At 46.9% G+C, this 19,624-nt stretch overlaps 1 long non-coding RNA gene across 1 annotated transcript; it reads left to right on the top strand.

Annotated features, from left to right (window-relative positions):
• Positions 1–2,655: 2,655 nt before the first annotated feature.
• On the top strand, positions 2,656–19,429 carry LOC144888957 (uncharacterized). Its single transcript, XR_013621486.1, has 3 exons — positions 2,656–2,767; positions 9,724–9,772; positions 19,315–19,429. It is a non-coding gene; the product is annotated as an uncharacterized LOC144888957 (long non-coding RNA).
• The last annotated feature ends 195 nt before the right edge of the window (positions 19,430–19,624 follow it).

Consider the following 19,624-nt stretch of genomic DNA (forward strand, 5'->3'; position numbering starts at 1 on the left):
AAATTGGCATTGGGATTTGTGGATCTGGAGAAGGCCTACCCTACAAACACTATCCCAAGAGAGGTGATGGTGACACTGAGATTAATGAGAGTCCCCAGAGGCAAAAGTTAGGTTAGTGGAAGGGATGTACAAGGGAACGAAGGAAAAAAATTATTATTATTTTTTTTTTTTGTATACTGAATCGAGGCTCGTGAAAGAGCTGGACATTTACTTCACAAACAAATCAACCAGACAAACAAAATATATAAAAAGAGCGAGCGGAAGACAAGAGAAGGGGAAGCACACAAACACTTGAGAGCACACAACATTTAAGAGGAGGGGAGATGTGTGGGAGGGAGAGGGCTTGGGGGGGAGGGACGCGTGGGAAGGGGGGGGGGGGGCGTGGGGTGGGAGTATAGAACACAAGGACTTCCAGGACAGAAGTTGGTATTTTCAAAAAAGTGGAAATTGGGGTGAAATTAGCGGGGGTAGAAAAGATCAAGGTTTTGGATGGTGGAAGATAAGAGATGGTGGTGAACAGCTGTTTTTCAAGACCTGGAGGGTGGAGTGGGATTGAAGAGAGTGAGGGAGTTTGTTCCAGAGGCGGGAGAAAAGAGGAATGAAGGAGTGAAGGTGAGCAGAGAGTCTTGATTTTTGGCAGTTTTAACCATAAGAGGGGTTGCAGGCAGATCTTGTGCGACCTGTAGGAATATTTTGCGTGACAGAGCCCCAGAGAGAGCTGGGCGGGCAAGGCCAGAGAGGAGTCGGTAGAAGGACGGAAAGACCACCAACCTGCCTGCGGTGAGTGAGTGAGAGGCCCTTGGAGTTAGCTTCATCGCGGGAGATTGCAAATGATTCTGAATGCTTTGGTTTCAACAGCGTGAAGACGAGCTAGGTGTGAGGCAGGAGCACCAGCCCAGAGGGGGAGAGCAGTATTCCATTGAGCTGCTGATGAAAGCCTTGTATGTGGTGAGGAGCTCAGGTGTGCCAAGGAAGGACTTCGCACGACAGAGGATGCCCAGTCGGTGGACTGGCTTTGGAGGCCAGATTTGAAATGTGGTTTTTCCCAGGAAAGGATCATGGCAGATAGTGAGACCCAAAAAGCTTGAGTGGACAGAAACTTCTTGGAGAGGATTATTCAGAAAGTGTATGGGAGGGTTTGTCCAGTCGGTCTTTTTTCGGAGAGACATCGTAAGAGTGAGATTTGTCAGGATTGAAAGACATGTTCCACTTGTTTGCCCCAGTCCTGTGATTTTTGTCCAGGTCTGCAGAGAGTGAGGAGGCTGCAGACTGCCGATCTGAGGGATGAAGAATGGAGCGACAGAGAGTGGAGTCATCAGCAAAGAGATAGAGAGGCTTTTCAAGAGAGGTCAGAGAGATCATTGATGAAGACCAGAAAAAAGCACAGGGCCCAGAAACACTGCCTTGGGGAACTCCAGCCTGAACAGGAAGAGGAGATGAGAGAAAAACCCATTCAGGGCCACACGTTGACTACGACTAGAGAGGAAGTCCGCCAAGCCATAAGTGGAGATTTCCATGGATACCAAAAGAGGAGAGTTTTTGTGAGCAGAGTGGGGTGCCAGACCGTAATCGAAGGCACGTGATATGTCAAGGGAGACAGCTCTAATTTCCTGTTTGGCATTGAGGACCTCCACAGCTCTAATTTCCTGTTTGGCATTGAGGACCTCCATCCATTTTTGAGAAAGCAGAAGCAGCATGTCCAGAGTAGAGTGACCAGGTCTGAAACCAAATTGATGATCAGAGATCAAGCCATTGGAGAAGAGGAAAGATTTCATATCTGAAGCAATGATGGATTCCATGACTTTGCTGATAATTGGGAGAAGGCTGATTGGTCTGTAGTTGCTGGGATCTGTTTTTGCACCTTTTTTGTGCAAAGCGGTGATGTTGGCAGATTTCCAAGCAGATGGCAGATGACCTTGAGCAAAAGAGAGGGTGAAGAGAGAGGGAGTGAAAGAGCAGAAGAACAGGATTTTAGGACCCGTGGGCTGATGCCGTCAGGTCCAGTTGCAGAATCAGAGTCGAGGGTTGACAGAAACTTTTCCACCTTGTCAGGAGGAAAGGACACAGAGTCCAGGAGCAGCTGGGTACGACTGGGTACGGTGGGTACAGAGAGGGATGGGTTTGGGACACAAGATTTAGAGGCAAACACAGAGTTGAGGCATTCAGCTTTTTCACATGCGGAGTCAGCCGTGTGGCCGTTTGAGGTGAGGGAGGGGATGGCGGGGGAACAAACGGACAAAGGAACAAACAAACAAACAAACAAACAAAGCGGGGAAACAAAGATCTCATATCATTGAATCAGTAATTCAATGATGCTCAGTAATTTAAGATACAATCTTCAAGCGTAAAGCCAGTAATTGTTTTTTTTAGCTTTATTTATTTATTTTTGATGTTTTAACTATTGTTCCATTAACTTTGCAGATGATCTTGTACTTTTTAAAAATTCCTGCATCGTATTTATTGTTCCATCTGCTGTTTCTATTGCTGTCCTGATTGCATTGGCCATGGCAGTGCAGTTTAACTTAATGGAGTGACCTGCTTTGATCAGGCATCCTATGTCTGTCTGATTGTACATGTTGCTTGATGTTAACTATGATATGGTTGACCCCATTTATTCCTTTCTCCACACATCTCCACACTTTCTTTTCCTGGAGCAGGAGATGAAGCTTCGTGCACGGTGCTCATCGCCGGACGTTCGGCAGATCGACCTGGACGTGAACAGAACGTTCCGTGACCACATTATGTTCCGAGACCGTTTCGGTGTAAAGTGAGCTTTCCTTTGCTTTCCCTGATGCAGTTAATTCATAAACATCCTTCACTGTTGTATTACAATAGAAAGACACGACAGGCTATTTTACAATGCAGAGTCTCACCAGGATGTAGATTAGCTAATAAGCTAATTCACTTAGAATCTCATTATGCTATGTACATCATGATAAATGTTTGTCATGTGCAAACAAACCTCCACTATGAGGAGTAGAGGGATTGCCGTTGACAACAACACAAACATAAACTGGGTGAATAAATTACCCAAATTATAAAACACAGGATTAATAGTCACAATCGTGGACAGAATGCACATTCTCGGGAAGAAAAATAAACGCGTGGTTAAATTTTATACAACTTTGCTGAACTGTGATTAAGGCTGGTTGTGCACGCTAGGCGAGCTCATAGGCCTTGTTCCATCCATACCATGGGTGGTGCTGGCAAATGCACTCAGGAATGGTGGGATAACTTTGACACTATCAGCATGGTTCAATAAGATGTTAAGGTTATATAACTTTGTCAAACTGTACTTAAGGCGGCTTGGGCGCCATCTTTAGTAGGCTGCCCTGGAGCACGATATTTAGGCCGTCGGCCGTGCAGCATGAGATGGGGTCTTGCAATTGTGTGACTGTGTATGTCTGTCCAGGCCATAACACATTTACCATTTGGGTTTTTCATCAAATTTTCACCAAATCTTTGTTATGATAACATGGAAAAGGCAAATGAATAATTTTGTCAAAAAGTCAAAAGGTTAAAGGTCAGCGTCACCTAAAATCATCAATTGGTTTCCGGTGGACTTCCGTTTCCGGTCTTGCTGGCGAGGGTTCGTTTATTCTCAGCTCTCCATGCTATCCATCGAAATCGAAGTTAAGTAATTGTTCCCATTTGTATTTTCGTTATAACTATTTATTTTATGGTGTATATATTGTCTCCCGACGAAGATTTTCGGTGCAAATCTTTCATACCTGTATTGAAAATCGTGTTAATTCGGGTCGTGTTTTAAGGCCTTGTAGTTGTACACTACAGTGAACACTGTACAACCTTGAGGCTTTGTTTTTCTCTCAGCGGTCCGTGTTTTTGTGATCCAATAACTTTCATTCTCTGTTTTCCCAATCTTTTCACCCCATAGCCCTCTTCCTTGTGTAAATCACAACTCAAAAAAATCCAAAAAAAAAACATTTCCTTCTCTGTTCTCATTCGTTTATTCATTCTTATTCGTTCGTTCGTTCTTCGACCACGTGTTTCTCCCCCATTTCCCCAGATAGATTGTCAAATTTCAACTCGTTATTTTATCGTCCATGCGTTATTGTTTTGATTATAGTTACTTTTGGTTTGAATTTCCTGTAACTTGTAATTATTTAATCGTGTTCTGCTCCTCGTGTGCGGCCTTGTAGTTGTACCCCCATCGGTGTTTGTTATCTTAATCGTGTTTTGCTTGGCTCTTAGTTTTTTTCCCTTCTACCCCGAACATAATACTCTGTCTAACGTTCTAAATCCCCACCTCCCCCCCCCCCCCACCCCCAAAAACCAAACAAACAAAAAAAAAACCAAAAACATTTATTTTCCTTTCTCCACGTGTACTGTTGACTCATCCTGTATTTTCTGTCCAGGTGTGCTGTTCGCCCCGCCCCTATTAACTCCTTGCCATCCACCGTTTGCCCTTCACGTGACTCGTGGTGGTCCCTCTCGGCTCTCCCCCCGTTGGTATTTTTGTGCACATAAGATTGTTCACGGTTCTGTTTAAATATTATTTAAATATGTATAACCTTTCCCCTTCAGTGTTTTACTCGGTGGTATTTTACAACACGCTGTTTTTCTTCCTATTTAAAAGGCTTTTCTCAATTTCCTCTCCAACTCATTCCACCTCAAAAAAAAGAAATTCAATATCTTATACGTCTCCCTCACTACATGGTCTAAATTCACATTCATTCCATCCCTCCTCCATCATTCTGAACCGGATTGCTAACTTGAAAATCACAACAAACCCAATTTGTTTTCAATGTTCGTCTTTCATTAATCATCCACTTTCTAAACTCCCCTCTTGCCCCTCCCATCCAAATCCCTCCCCTTGCACCTACACTCCTAAACTCCCCCCTTGCCCCGCCACTCTTAAACTCCCCCCCTACCCCTCCACTCCTGAACTCCCCCCTTGCCCTTCCACTCCTGAACTCCCCCCTTGCCCTTCCCCTCCTAAACTCCCCCCTCACTCCTCCCCTTCAAAACTCCCCCCCAACCCCTCCCATTCAAATCTCCCCCCATACCATTCCTCTCCAATTCTCCCTCCTCCCCCCCTCCTCCTCAAAGCTGCCTCCTCCCCACTTCGTCTCCCTTCTATCTCATACCTCCACCCCCCCCCCAACCTTCTTCTTTCCTCTGCCCCCCCCTCAAACAACCCCTCTCTGTGCCTCATCCCTTCACCTTCAAACCTTTCATCCTCCTCATCCTTCCCTTTCTTGGAACTCTTCTGCAATCGCTGACACACTAACAACTGCTCTCCCTACCTCCCCCTCTCATCCTTCATCTTACCCTACTCCTCCCCTCCCCTGTCCTGTACCCGATGCTCCCCCTCTCTCTTCATTAACGGTATGGACCTCAAACATCCGGGGCCTTCGCTCAAACCTGACTGATCTCTCCATACAGGTTGCTTCTGACAATCCAGACTTGATCTGCTTAACAGAGACTTTCCTCCTTCAAGATGTCTCTGATTCCTTAATATCTCTTCCTGGTTACTCCCTCCTCCGGTATGATAGACCTGAGCCTCGGCCTGGTGGTGGGGTGGCTATCTTTATCAAAAACTCTCTTCCTCACTCTCCTTGCACTGCCCTCTCTCCTCCTCACCCCCAGGAGTACCTCTGGCTACGGCTTCCTCTCCGCTCCCACCTTTTGTTCATATGTGTTCTGTACCGTCCCCCAAACAGTGATGACTCCATCTACATTTCACTGTCTGACAACATGGACCAACTTCTATCCACTCATCCCAACTCTCTCTTCCTCATATGTGGTGACTTCAATTGTCATCATGCCACCTGGTTGGGTGTGGGTTCCTCTCTCACCAGTCATGGCACCTCAGCAAAGGACTTCTGTGACTCACTGGGATTGACACAATCTGTCAATTTCCCGACCCGGATCTCAGCCAATGGAGTATCTTCTCTTCTAGACTTGGTTATGACTAACTTCCCTGCTAATGTCTGCTGCTCTTCTTCTGCTCCAATCGGTTCTTCTGATCATGTGCTTGTCAAAGTGGACATCTCTCTGGCCATTCTCAGAGAGCCTCCTCAGCGTCGACGAGTCTGGCATTTCACTCAGGCCGACTGGGACGGTCTTCAAGCAGCCATCAATCGTCTGGATTGGTCTCCCATCTCCACTGCCTCTGACATCAATTCTTCCTGGGAATTCTTCCAAAGCAAACTGATCTCTCTCATGCACAGATTTATCCCATCTCGCCTTCAGTTGTCTTACCCTTCCTCCCGTCCATGGTACACTGAATCTTGTGGTGAGGCAGTTGCCCTGAAACAACTTGCCTTTGCCTCTTGGAAGGCTAATCCAACTGAAGGAAATCTCAGTTCCTTCCACCAAGCTCGGAACAAGTGTGTGTCTACCCTCAGGAGTGCCAGGAAGCACTATCTCTCCTCACTCAAGAATGAACTCTCAAACCTGTCTCCTTCCTCCAAATCCTGGTGGCGTCTGGTCAAATCCGTTTCTGGTGTTTGTTCCCCCTCCATCCCCTCCTTTACCTCAAATGGCCACACAGTTGACATCGCACGTGACAAAGCCGAATGCCTCAACTCTGTGTTTGCCTCAAAATCCTTAGTCCCAAACCCATCTCTCTCTCTGTTCCCACCTTTCCCAGTCGAACCAAACTGCTCCTGGACTCTGTGACCTTCTCTCCTGACAAGGTGGAGGAGTTTTTGTCAAACCTCGACTCTGATTCTGCAACTGGACCAGATGGCATCAGCCCACGGTTCCTAAAATCCTGCTCTGCCGCTCTATCTCACCCTCTCTCTGTTCTTTTCACCCTATCCTTTGCTCAAGGTCATCTGCCAGCATCCTGGAAATCAGCAAACATTACCGCTTTACACAAAAAAGGTGCAAAAACAGATCCTTGCAACTACAGACCAATCAGCCTGCTCCCAATTATCAGCAAAGTCATGGAATCCATCATTGCTTCGGATATGAAATCTTTCCTCTTCTCCAATGGCTTGATCTCTGATCATCAATTTGGTTTCAGACCAGGTCACTCTACTCTGGACATGCTGCTTCTGCTGGCCCTGAATCGTGTGGCCCTGAATGGATTTCTCTCATCTCCCCTTCCCGTTCAGGCTGGAGTTCCCCAAGGCAGTGTGCTGGGCCCTGTGCTTTTTCTGGTCTTTATCAATGATCTCTCCGACTCTCTGGAAAATCCTCTGTATCTCTTTGCTGATGACTCCACTCTCTGCCGCTCCATTCCTCTTCCCTCAGATCGGCAGTCTGCAGCCTCCTCACTCTCTGAAGACCTGGACAAAATCACAGACTCGTCAAACATGTGGAACATGTCTTTCAATCCTGACAAATCTCACACTCTTACTATGTCTCTCCGAAAAGATCGACTGGACAACCCTCCCATCTACTTTCTCAACAATCCTCTCCAAGAAGTTCTGTCGCTCAAGCTTTTGGGTCTCACCATCTGCCATGATCTTTCTTGGGAAAACCACATTTCCAAGCTGGCCTCCAAAGCCAGTCGCCGACTGGGCATCCTCCGTCGTGCGAAGTCCTTCCTAGGCACACCTGAGCTCCTCACCACATACAAGGCTTTCATCCGCAGCTCAATGGAATACTGTTCTCCCCTATGGGCTGGTGCTCCTGCCTCACACCTGGCTCGGCTTCACGCTGTTGAATCCAAAGCTTTCAGAATCATTGGAATCTCCCGCGATGAAGCTATCTCTGAGGGCCTTTCACTCACTCACCGCAGGGAGGTAGGTCGTCTTTCTGTCTTCTACCGACTCCTCTCCGGCCTTGCTCCCCCAGCTCTCTCTGTGCTCTGTCCCCGAAATATTCCTACAGGTCGCACAAGATCTGCCAGCCACCCTCTGATGGTTAAACTGCCGAAATCTCGGCTCTCTGCTCACCTTCACTCTTTCATTCCTCTTTTCTCCCGCCTCTGGAACAAACTCCCACACTCACTTCAATCACACTCCTCCCTCCAGGTCTTCAAAACAGCTGTTCACCACCATCTCTTATCTTCCCCCATCCAAAACCTTGATCTTTTCTACCCCCACTAATTCACCCCAGATCCACCTTGTTTGAAATTCCAACTTCTTTCCTGGAAGTCTTGGCAGTGTCCATATGTTTTATACCTCTCCCACCCCCCCCCCCCCCTTCCCATGCCTCCCCCCCAAAGCCCTCCGCCCTCCCACAGTTCTCTCGATGTCTCCATCCATGTCTCTCGGTCCCTGCTCTCAAATGTTGTGTTTGTGTCCTTCCCCCTCTCTCCCCATCTTGTCTACCGCTCCCGATGTTATTTGTTTTGTGTGTCTGTTTGTCTTTCTGTGTGATTAATGTTCGCTCTTTCACGAGCCTCGATCTTGTATACAAAAAAAAAAAAAAAAATTTTTTTCATCCAATTGACCTGAAATTTAAATTTACCATTTGCATTTTGTCAAATTTTCAACAAAGCTTTATTATGAGAATATGGAGAAGGCAAATTAATAATTTGGTGAAAAGGTCAAAGGTCAGCGTCACCTAAAATTATCAATTTTCATCCAATTGACCTGAAATTTAAATTTACCATTTGAGTTTTGTCATCAAATTTTCAAAAAACCTTTATTATACTAAAATGGGGAACATTAATCTTACTATAATTCGCCAAATGTCTGTCCGTCCGTTCGAAGGTACTGCAAGAACGGCTCAACCGATCGCAACAATATTTTGGGTGGGTATTCCTGGGACCCCTGGGAGTAAAATAGGCTATATTGTTTTTCCAAATTTTCCAGTTTTTCCAAACACGATGGAATAATATTTACCGATATGAACAGTGATGTGGCTTTTGTTGAAATTCTACAAATACTGTTTATTCTACGTACCAGGAGAGAGTAGATCGACTCCTGACGAACTCTTCCTGTATAAACGTGTGGCTCCGAAGTAACATGGCAGCGTGTGCATAGCGACTGAGAAACGGGTGTAGCTTCCGTGTTACAGATTCGGCGCGCACTCTTCACACATAAACGGTGCGACTGAGAAAGACGTGCGGCGGCCGCTTCCGTTTTGCAGAATTAATATAATTCACCTGTTTATTTTTTATCCATTTTCGTCAAGTTTAGTTTGGGTACAAAAGTGGATGTGGACGGGCTTTGCATTTTGAGATGCTTTCTAGTTTTGGACTTGCTTTGTATCTCACAGCAGTGATGTTTAGTTTGTTTATTTGATGTAGAATAATTATCCTCCATGCTGCAGTGTAACTTGGGTCCCATTAGTCAACTCACTTTCTCGTACTGTGTAGTTTCTGGGAAATCAAGTCAGCGTTCCATTCCTATATCGTGTTACCATGAAGGATCCAGTGTTGAAAGAACATCTTAAGCAAATGTCCCACAAAATCTTCCTGGAAATTTAGTTGAGTTTGGATACATTGGAAAATCCTGCTCATGGGAATTGCAAAAAAATTGTTGCTGGTTGAGGTGGGAATGGATTGTTTGACATCGTGCTGACAGGTGAGATGTCATATGGTTGTCGTAAGACATACTCATCCAGGATGGAGTCTTGATGGACTTTCAGTACACCAAAACTTCACCCCACCCCAAATAGAACGTCATTTTGTGCAATTCCCAAGTGGAAGATTTCCCACTGGGCTTTAACGATACCAACTTCCAATGGGAATTTTGTTTTTGACACTTGTGTGAGGCTCTCTCCCATGTGATGGATTATCAAGACAGCTGTACCACCATTGGCTCACTGATAGTGCTGTGCTGTTTGTGTTCATTGCAGGCAGCAAGCATTGTTTCACGTTTTATTGGCGTACTCCATGTATAATGTGGTAAGTTTAGTCGTGTGCATTGCTTGACCCTACAACCCCACTCCCCCTCCACCCCAACCATTATTTTCCTTTTGCATGGCATCACAAAGTGTACTGTCCCTCGCTTGAGTGTTAAACTGGACACCCCATCTGTTAGCATCAACTGGTGGATGTTAAAAACCCCACTGGGTATTTTGTGAAGAGTAGGCGATTTATCGCAGGCCTTATCTTATACTGTAGCCATATCTCATTCACTCGAGGAAGAAGATGGGACAGAGAGGAGAGGAGAGGATGAGATAGAGAGAGAATGAAACCTGTTACTTGTGGCAATGTTGGCCACATGGTGGGCTCTGTGTAGCCATCTGTACGGGGTTGATATTCGACCTCGTTCTCTGCACGTCAGCCAGGAAGAGGAAAAACACCAGGGAACTGCATCTGATCACCAGAGTGTCTTGCAGCATTGGAGATCGGAGATCTCAACTCCTGATAGGCAGCACCCGACAAAGCCCAGAAAACTCTTCAAGAGGACCCCACAGCTCCCAAAGACTCTTGGGTGACCCGAATAACTTTACGTTGTGTTCCCATTTTTATTTAACTTCCCTGACTCGTCGAGCACGCTCATGGAAAATTTGAATATCAAAATGAAAACTGGAAATTTGGAAGGTGGGTTTTAGGTGGGGGTAGGAGGTGAACGAGGGTAGAAAATGTCATGGTCTTGAAATGGGGACAATTGGAGACGGTGGTGAACAGCTGTCTTTGAATACCCAGAGGGAAGAATGACATTGAAGAGAATGTTGAAGTTGGTTCCACAGGTGTTGTCGTGAAAATCAAGCTCAGACACGACTTGACCTCTGGGTAGGCTTTAATATCATTTAGATCTGCAGTACATCCTGTAAGAATACATGCATGCAACAGGCATTAAATCAGAGCATTTCATGAGCAGCAATGGTAGTTTCAATATAACAATGGTTAGCGCAGCGCATTGTCAGCGCAGCATTTGGGGCGTACATACCATTCAAACTACTGGGTAATGTCACAGTGAGTTCCGCTGAAGTGTCCGCACGCCCCGGTTGTCCCGGGTCTTATAGACGGCCCCCTCCGTAGCGAGCACCCCTGGGTTCACCTTGGTATAATTTCACTACAGGTGTATTCTGATGGAAGCCCAATTCCCCCTCAATTCCCCCTCAGCCACGTATTGGAGTGTTGTTGCTTCCACAGGGTGCACAAAGCCCGAGGAATTGGAAGTCATCGTTTATCCAATGGCTGCCTATTCTCCTAATTAGCATGATGGGCAGAGGAGAAGTCTCCATTCTAAAGATTGCAAACAAACAAAGATTGCAAAAAAATAATTAAATAAATGGCGTGAATTAAAAAAAACCCTCGTATAATATTGTTTAAACTATTACAAAAAGGCACCAATCCTGCACAGAGGCCTGAACAAGACAAACACTGCACGCGTACCTTAACTTAAAACGTGACTAATGCTCCAAGCCTGGTGACAAGTGGAGAGGTATGGATTGGTCGGGTGGGCAGATAATTAAGCTAAACACCGAAGATAGAAAAGAGATGATGTAGGGGATTACTTTACTGCTGCAACATACAGACTTGGCATTTAATATGGAATATCTTTTTTGTGGGGCTGAACTTGCTTTTCAAGATGTCTTAGAACCAAAAGTTCATTGGAATTATGTTGAAATTATTCTAGATTTTGTTAATGTGACCTTTAAAAGAAACAAAAACAACATTTGACATTTCGAAACAAATAAATTGATCCTTGAAAGTGATGTAAACTGATATCGAACTCAATTCATGGACAGTACTGTGTTAAACTTCTGTACGTTTTCCAGAAGTATCTCTTTATTTTGCACATTAGCCAATTTTTTTTTAAACAAAAACAAAAGTTAAATTACGACTGGGATTACGGACAGTAAAATTACAGTTCAGTACTTCGTGTAACCCCCACGAGCATTCAGGAGAGCACGTACACGTTGAGGCATGCTGTTCACGAGATTTGCCAAGGTTTGGACAGGAATCGCTTGCCATGCAGTGACAATAGCCTGCTGCAATTCACACACAGAGGTCGGCTGCTGGTCCAAGTGGTCAATTTGACACTTTAATTCTGCCCACAAGTTCTCTATCGGATTCATATCCGGGGACATGGCAGGCCACTCCATATGCTCTACACCACGGTCAGCAAGAAAGTGTTGGATCATGTGAGCACGATGAGGCCGTGCATTGTCATCTTGGAAGACAAAGTTTCCTCGAAAGGCTGCACGAGCAAATGGAAGCAATGTTTCTTCCAGAATGGCCCTGTACTTGAACTGGTTCAGGTTTCCATTCAGAACAACCAGGTCAGTTTTGCCCCCTGCATGAAAAGCAGCCCAAACGGTCACCCCACCACCTCCAGCTTGGACTCTTGGCACTATACAATCTTTGTTGTAGGCTTCATGCACTTGTCTGCACACTCGGACGCGGCCATCTTGACGATAGACCAGAAATCTAGACTCGTCACTGAAGATCACGTGATTCCAGTGTCCTGGCTGCTATTGATGGTGCTCTCTGGCCCACTGCAATCGGCGCTGGCGGTGTTGTCTGGCCAGGCGTGGATTTCTCACGGGACGCCTGGCACAATAGCCTGGTTGAACCAGTTGTTGGTTGAATAGCCTTCTGGATACAGGCACATTTGTCAGTTGCTGCCACTCAGCCCTAAGCCGATTAGCTGACTTGGTATGGCCATTGTGGACTAACCGGTGCAGCTGACGATCATCCCTCCTTGTGGTTCTGCGGGGACGTCCTGGCCTCGGTATTGGAGTAGGGACACCCCGCTGAGCATTTCGTTTCAGGATCTTTGACACCTGACCTTGAGTGATGCCATACTGCCGAGCAATAGCACACTGTTTAAATAACCACCTTTAGAGGCCATTTTTCCCCGCAAGCGGGGGTTGGCCTTTTTCGGGCACCGTGGTTGTTGTTGTTTTTTTTTGGTCCCCTTTTTGAAGCAATGTTTTACGGCCGGATGCCCTTCCTGACGCCAACCCTTTTTGCCGCCTTTAACGACAAACAGGGAATTACCAGTGAACTGGTACTCAATTAGCCGACCTCGGAAGGATGACAGGCTGAGTCAACCCCCCTGGCGTTAATTCAGCAATCGACCGGGATTCGAACCCAGGATCCTAGGATCCTAAGCCGGCACCCGAGCCGCTAGCCCAACACCAAACCAACACCAGGTTCAAACACTGTTTCATGCCGTAATTTCGTAAAGCCACCACTCCATGACAAACAGCATTGTCGAGTTGACGGACCATCTCCAGAGGAAGCGGCAATAACCTTTGGAGACGTGCAGCAGTTGTTTTCCACTAACACAGAACGCAACAACCCTTGTATACCCGACTGTGAAGCCAATTGTTACATATTTATGTGAATTACTATTCAGATCTTTGCTTATCAATGTGTAGTCGATTAAGGGTTGTTGTGGTTGGAGGGTCAGGAGCCCTTCTGGAAAAAGAGACCGGAAACGGAAGAAGAAACACACGAGGTCAAGAGAAGCGACGAGGATTCGTCTTCCTCGCCCCGCTCCGACGAAAGGTGGGATCGATCTTGAGCCGCGTGAAACAGCGGCGTTCCCAAGCCCGTCTGGCGAGAGGAGTTACCGGGACGTGTACATACCCGGTGGACACGTCCAGTTGCCGTGGGGCCGTGCACCGACCCAGCGTCTGGCACCGTTCGCGGCACCGTCTACAAAGACGCGTACGGGTCGCACGTTGAGGCCTAACACGCGTTGCAAGCGGCGTGTGGCTTTTGGCTTGCTTTACAGTACCCGCTTCGCGTGGCCACGAGGGGGCTGCAGCCGGGGTTCCCGGTACGATACATGCCCGGTGGAAACACGTCCACCCGGGGTTCGTTCAACCGCCCGAGTGCGGCGAAGCCGACCATCATCTTGGTCAGGAGGGGCCCAGAGACATTGTGAGGGACAGGGACCAAAGGGGGTCGTGAGTACAAAAGGGGACACACATATATAAGATGGCCATCTTACTCATCTAGGGGATTGATTGGGGATTGTGAATTGTTGATGGTGGATTGCTCGGGGAAAATCTCCGTGGTTGTATCATTGAAATTGTATGGTATCATTACCATTGAAATATATCATTGAACATCAGTTTTCTCTTGGGTGGAATTCATATGGATTGCGTGGCGAAAGCGCATATATAATACAACTTTCTGGCGAAGTTCCTCTCACGGTCCGGGGGTCACCGAGACCAGGTATTCACCGAGGGGACCACGTAACAGAATTGGGGGCTCGCCCAAATTACGATTTGCGGATTCGCAATTGGGTCTACGTCCGGGATTTAATATTGTATAACATAATAAAATAATAGTTTTTATTAATTAAAATTTATTAATTAATTATTAATTGGTAAATTGTTTGAGAAATTGTGGTAAAGTTTTGGGTGAAGGTTAACAGGTGTTAACGATAGGCACCATGGCGTTTGTGGCACAGAACTTTGCGGTAACCCCGAGTGAGGCACAGTTCCGAGCGTTACTAAAGTCGGACCTCTTGAAATTGGCCAAACATTTTAACTTGGAGGTCCGAACTAATTTGAGGAAGGCAGAGTTGCAGACCACGGTGATACAGTCTATGGTGGGATTAGGAACATGGGACGAGTTAGCCTTGGAGTGGCTACCCGAAGAACCAGAAGACGTTGAGCTCCGGAAACTGGAGTTGCAATTACGGAGCCAGGAACGGATTAAAGAAGAAGAAAGGAAAGCAGAAAAGGAAAGAGCAGAAGAAGAAAGGAAAGCAGAAGAGAGGAGAGAAGAGAAACAAGCAGAGGAAAGGAGAGTGGAACGAGAACTCCAGGAAAGGTTAAAAGAAGAAGAAAGGAAAGCAGAAAAGGAAAGAGCAGAAGAAGAAAGGAAAGCAGAAGAGAGGAGAGAAGAGAAACAAGCAGAGGAAAGGAGAGTGGAACGAGAACTCCAGGAAAGGTTAAAAGAAGAAGAAAGGAAAGCAGAAAAGGAAAGAGCAGAAGAGAGGAGAGAAGAGAAACAAGCGGAGGAAAGGAGAGTGGAACGAGAACTCCAGGAAAGGTTAGCAGAAGAAGAAAGGAAAGCAGAAAAGGAAAGAACAGAAGAAGAAAGGAAAGCAGAAGAGAGGAGAGAAGAGAAACAAGCAGAGGAGAGGAGAGCTGCAAGGGAACTCGAAGCAGAGGAGAGAAAAGCAGAAAGGGAATTAAAGGAACGTGACATGGAGCTTCGGCAGGAAATTAAATTCAAGGAGCTGGAGTTAATGAGAGAACGGGGAGAGGTACCACCCTTGCTGACGGGGTCGACACCTAACCAGAAAACCTGGGATGTGGGCAGACATGTGAGGCTGGTGCCACCGTTCAGTGAAAAGGAAGTCGCGAAATTTTTTCCACACTTTGAGAAAGTGGCTCGACAATTAAACTGGCCGGAGGAGGCCTGGACCATACTAGTGCAAAGTGTGCTGGTGGGAAAAGCTCAAGAGATTTATTCGGCGCTACCAATGGACCAATGTGCAGATTATGAGGTACTGAAGAAACACATCCTCAAAGCCTATGAGTTGGTTCCGGAAGCTTACAGGCAAAAATTCCGGAATGCCAGGAAGAGGGAGAGTGAGACCCATGTGGAGTTTGCCAGAGTGAAAGAAAACATGTTTGATCGGTGGTGTGAGTCAAAAGGAGTCGGGAAAGACTTCGAAACATTGCGTGACTTGATCCTGGTGGAGGAATTTCAGCAGTGTGTCCACGAGGACATCAAAGTGTACCTGCAGGAAAAGAAAGTACCAAAGTTGTGGGACGCAGCCACCCTGGCCGATGATTATGCCTTAACCCACCGGATAGGGGTCCACGAACCTAACTCCTCGCCTAGATCTCCGCAGGGGAGGTGGGGAACAGCAGGTGCGGAGAACGACAATACATGGCGGCGGTCTCGAGAGGATTATGGGGACAACGCGGATACCCCACCTGTTCGAAGTCAGAGGGCTGCGGGCCCAAGACAAACTTATTTTTCAGGGGGCCCGAGGCAGACCACGAGTTCTTCCTCCGGGCCTACTTGCGCGTTTTGCAAGAAACCTGGACACTTGATGTCCAGTTGTTACCTCATGAAAAGGGACAACCCAGAGCGGAGTCCGACTATTACAACTCCGAATGCGATGGCTAGCGTAAGAAATCGCCATCAAAAGGGTTACCAACCATTTATTTCAGAGGGGTTTGTGTCACTGGATGGAGCCTCGACTAAACGGAGACCGGTTAGGATATTGAGGGACACAGGAGCACATCAATCGTTAATGCTTGAAGGCATTTTGCCATGGTCCAAGGAGACGGCAACGGGGGATAGTGTTCGTTTACAGGGGATCGGGGGCTGTGTTCTTACAGTTAGTGTTACAGTTAGTGCTCCACTTCATGTCATCCATTTGGAGTCCGATTTGGTGTCAGGACCGGTCACCGTCGGTTTACAAGCCACGCTTCCTGTAGAGGGTGTATCTGTTGTTATCGGGAATGATTTGGCCGGGGGTCAAGTTTATGGTAACCCGAGGGTTGGTAAAGAGCCCAGCAGGGAAAATAACACCACACCAGCTCGGGATGGCGACCAAAATACCAAGTTATTTGTAGGGGGACTGAACTTCAAAACAGAGGAAGAAGTTCTGACCTCTGTCTTCAACAGATATGGGCCGCTGGTGGAAGTGCGGTTGGTAAGAGACAGGGAAACGCAACAGTCAAGAGGGTTCGGCTTTGTCACGTTTGCAAGCACAAAAGACGCCAGAGAGGCAGAGAAGAATTGGAATGGCAAGGATTTGGAGGGTCGGACCATAACAGTAGGGAAGGCATTTCGTAGGCGTCGAGAGGTCTACAGGAGAGGACAACTGGGCGGTAGTTTTGGTGGTGGCCGCAATCAATATTATTATGGAGGCTCCCTGAGTTACGGCAGCTCCCGAAGGAAGGATTGTCAAAGTAGTGGCCGAGAAGGAGACCGCTATTCATGGGACTACAGTGACAAGCGGTCCCACCATAATTATTAGGGAAGTTCTGAAAAGTTGAAGCACTGAATGCGGCGGAGCCGCCGATCCAAGATTCCTACACGGATTAACCGTGAACGCCACGTTCCTAAAGGCGTCCAGGTAGTGAACTTTCATGCACGGACTAACCGTGAACTCCACGTTCCTCAAGGCGTCCATGTAGAGAACTTTCCTGCACGGACTAACCGTGAACTCCACGTTCCTAAAGGCATCCATGTAGTGAATACTCGGCTTGGCCTCCCGGAAAAAGTGCTATCGAGTTGCTTAACTTTGGATCTTTGATCAACCCCTTAACCTTCATTCACAAGAAACTGACAGTCAAAGTCAGAGGGTCAGGAGATGGAGTTTGGCTTGGCAGGAGTCCAACGGGAAATTGAACATGTAAAGGGCAGGGACAATGTCGCTGCTGGTGCTTTGTCCAGAGTGAATTACCTTGGAAAATCTCTGGGGGTTTTGTGAAATATTGTTGCTTTATTTTTGAGTTGTGGTAATGGTTGCCCAGGGGAACTGATGATTTGGGGGTTGAGTTATCTGGTTTGTCTATCCAAGTTGGCCGGCAACGAAAGTTTTCGCTGGGGTCAAACTTTCTTTCTTGAAGGGGGGGAGTGTTACATATTTATGTGAATTACTATTCAGATCTTTGCTTATCAATGTGTAGTCGATTAAGGGTTGTTGTGGTTGGAGGGTCAGGTGCCCTTCTGGAAAAAGAGACCGGAAACGGAAGAAGAAACACACGAGGTCAAGAGAAGCGACGAGGATTCGTCTTCCTCGCCCCGCTCCGACGAAAGGTGGGATCGATCTTGAGCCGCGTGAAACAGCGGCGTTCCCAAGCCCGTCTGGCGAGAGGAGTTACCGGGACGTGTACATACCCGGTGGACACGTCCAGTTGCCGTGGGGCCGTGCACCGACCCAGCGTCTGGCACCGTTCGCGGCACCGTCTACAAAGACGCGTACGGGTCGCACGTTGAGGCCTAACACGCGTTGCAAGCGGCGTGTGGCTTTTGGCTTGCTTTACAGTACCCGCTTCGCGTGGCCACGAGGGGGCTGCAGCCGGGGTTCCCGGTACGATACATGCCCGGTGGAAACACGTCCACCCGGGGTTCGTTCAACCGCCCGAGTGCGGCGAAGCCGACCATCATCTTGGTCAGGAGGGGCCCAGAGACATTGTGAGGGACAGGGACCAAAGGGGGTCGTGAGTACAAAAGGGGACACACATATATAAGATGGCCATCTTACTCATCTAGGGGATTGATTGGGGATTGTGAATTGTTGATGGTGGATTGCTCGGGGAAAATCTCCATGGTTGTATCATTGAAATTGTATGGTATCATTACCATTGAAATATATCATTGAACATCAGTTTTCTCTTGGGTGGAATTCATATGGATTGCGTGGCGAAAGCGCATATATAATACAACTTTCTGGCGAAGTTCCTCTCACGGTCCGGGGGTCACCGAGACCAGGTATTCACCGAGGGGACCACGTAACACAATCATCAAATGCACCTGTCCGTACATTTTGCCACGCCACCTGGGATATAATCCTGTTGTTGACTTCTTGCTGTGACAGACAATCAGTCACATGGTTCTTTTAACAAATAAATCAACAAAGTGTAAAAGAAACTCACCAGATTGATATACTGAGTTAAGAACGTAAACCCAAGTCAAGAAAAAAAAATATTCCATATTAAATGCGAAGTCTGTATTTACTGAAGGTTTGGCAGGTTGGTCCAAAGATGTGGCTGTTTTGGGGGTGCAGCAGGCCTGTTGCTCTGGCGACCCTCCAGCACATGGTAAACAAAGAATCTCGTCCTTTCTCTCTTTAACAAAGTCTCAATGCACTCGACTCTGCATTCAGATTTCTGCACTCTGAATGCAGAAATGTCTGTGAGCCTTTCCTCCTCTCCTTCTCAGGCTGCGGCCTCCTTTTATAAACTCGACCGCAGCGTGGAGTCTCGTATCGCTTGCAATGGTGTGTTCTTGTACATATAAAATGAAATCCCAGCCAAGTAGCTTGGCAGGGATGGAGTGGCATTTGAAATTGGTGAGTTGTTGGGGGAGCACAGGGGGCTTGTAATAATAAAAGGAGAGGGGAGATCAGTTAACACATGTATGTGCGACAAGCTGCGGCTCTAAATCTCCTTTATTATATGTTATATGTGTTAGCTCTTACATGTGCCTCAACTTATACAAAAAAAAAAATGATTGGCAGCTGGCCTCGTGCATTGCTATAAAGCCCCGGCCCACCAAGACAAATCTGACAGCATGAATAATCACAGTGGCGATTTCTATCGCACCGATACACCGTGGGTTGCCACAGCCCTTAAAAACGATCAATCCATTTCAGTCACTTAAATGCACAACAAGTACTGGAGGCCTTTGATTTGAGAAATTTGAGAGATGTTTTGTTCATATCCAGGAGTTTATCAAACTCTTAAAGGATTGGATGATAACACCTCTTTAATCAGAGAAAAACTTCCTGCGCAGGGAAAAGTGTATTTTTAATTTGTTTGTTGCTGATGTTTTTGCAGGAGGTAGGTTACTGCCAAGGCATGAGCCAGAATGTTGCATTGCTGCTCATGTACCTGAACGAGGAGGATGCTTTCTGGGCTTTGGCTCGCTTGCTTACCAACAGCAAACACGCCATGCATGGTGAGTGCGCTCACCAGCACCACGTGCAGGCCTTGTGCTTGGTTTGAGGTTCAAGCACGACCAAAATGAATTAGGTTTGTGCTGGGGAGCTAGTCCCGATTGCGAGGTCTAATGGTATTTGAGGGAAAAAAAAAAAAAAACCAACGGAATCTTCATTCGTACGAGCACAGTTTGAATCAACTAATGTAA

The sequence above is a fragment of the Myxine glutinosa genome, unplaced genomic scaffold, assembly GCF_964187855.1.
Source record: "Myxine glutinosa unplaced genomic scaffold, kmMyxGlut1.1 SCAFFOLD_287, whole genome shotgun sequence".
Classification (NCBI taxonomy): domain Eukaryota; kingdom Metazoa; phylum Chordata; class Myxini; order Myxiniformes; family Myxinidae; genus Myxine; species Myxine glutinosa.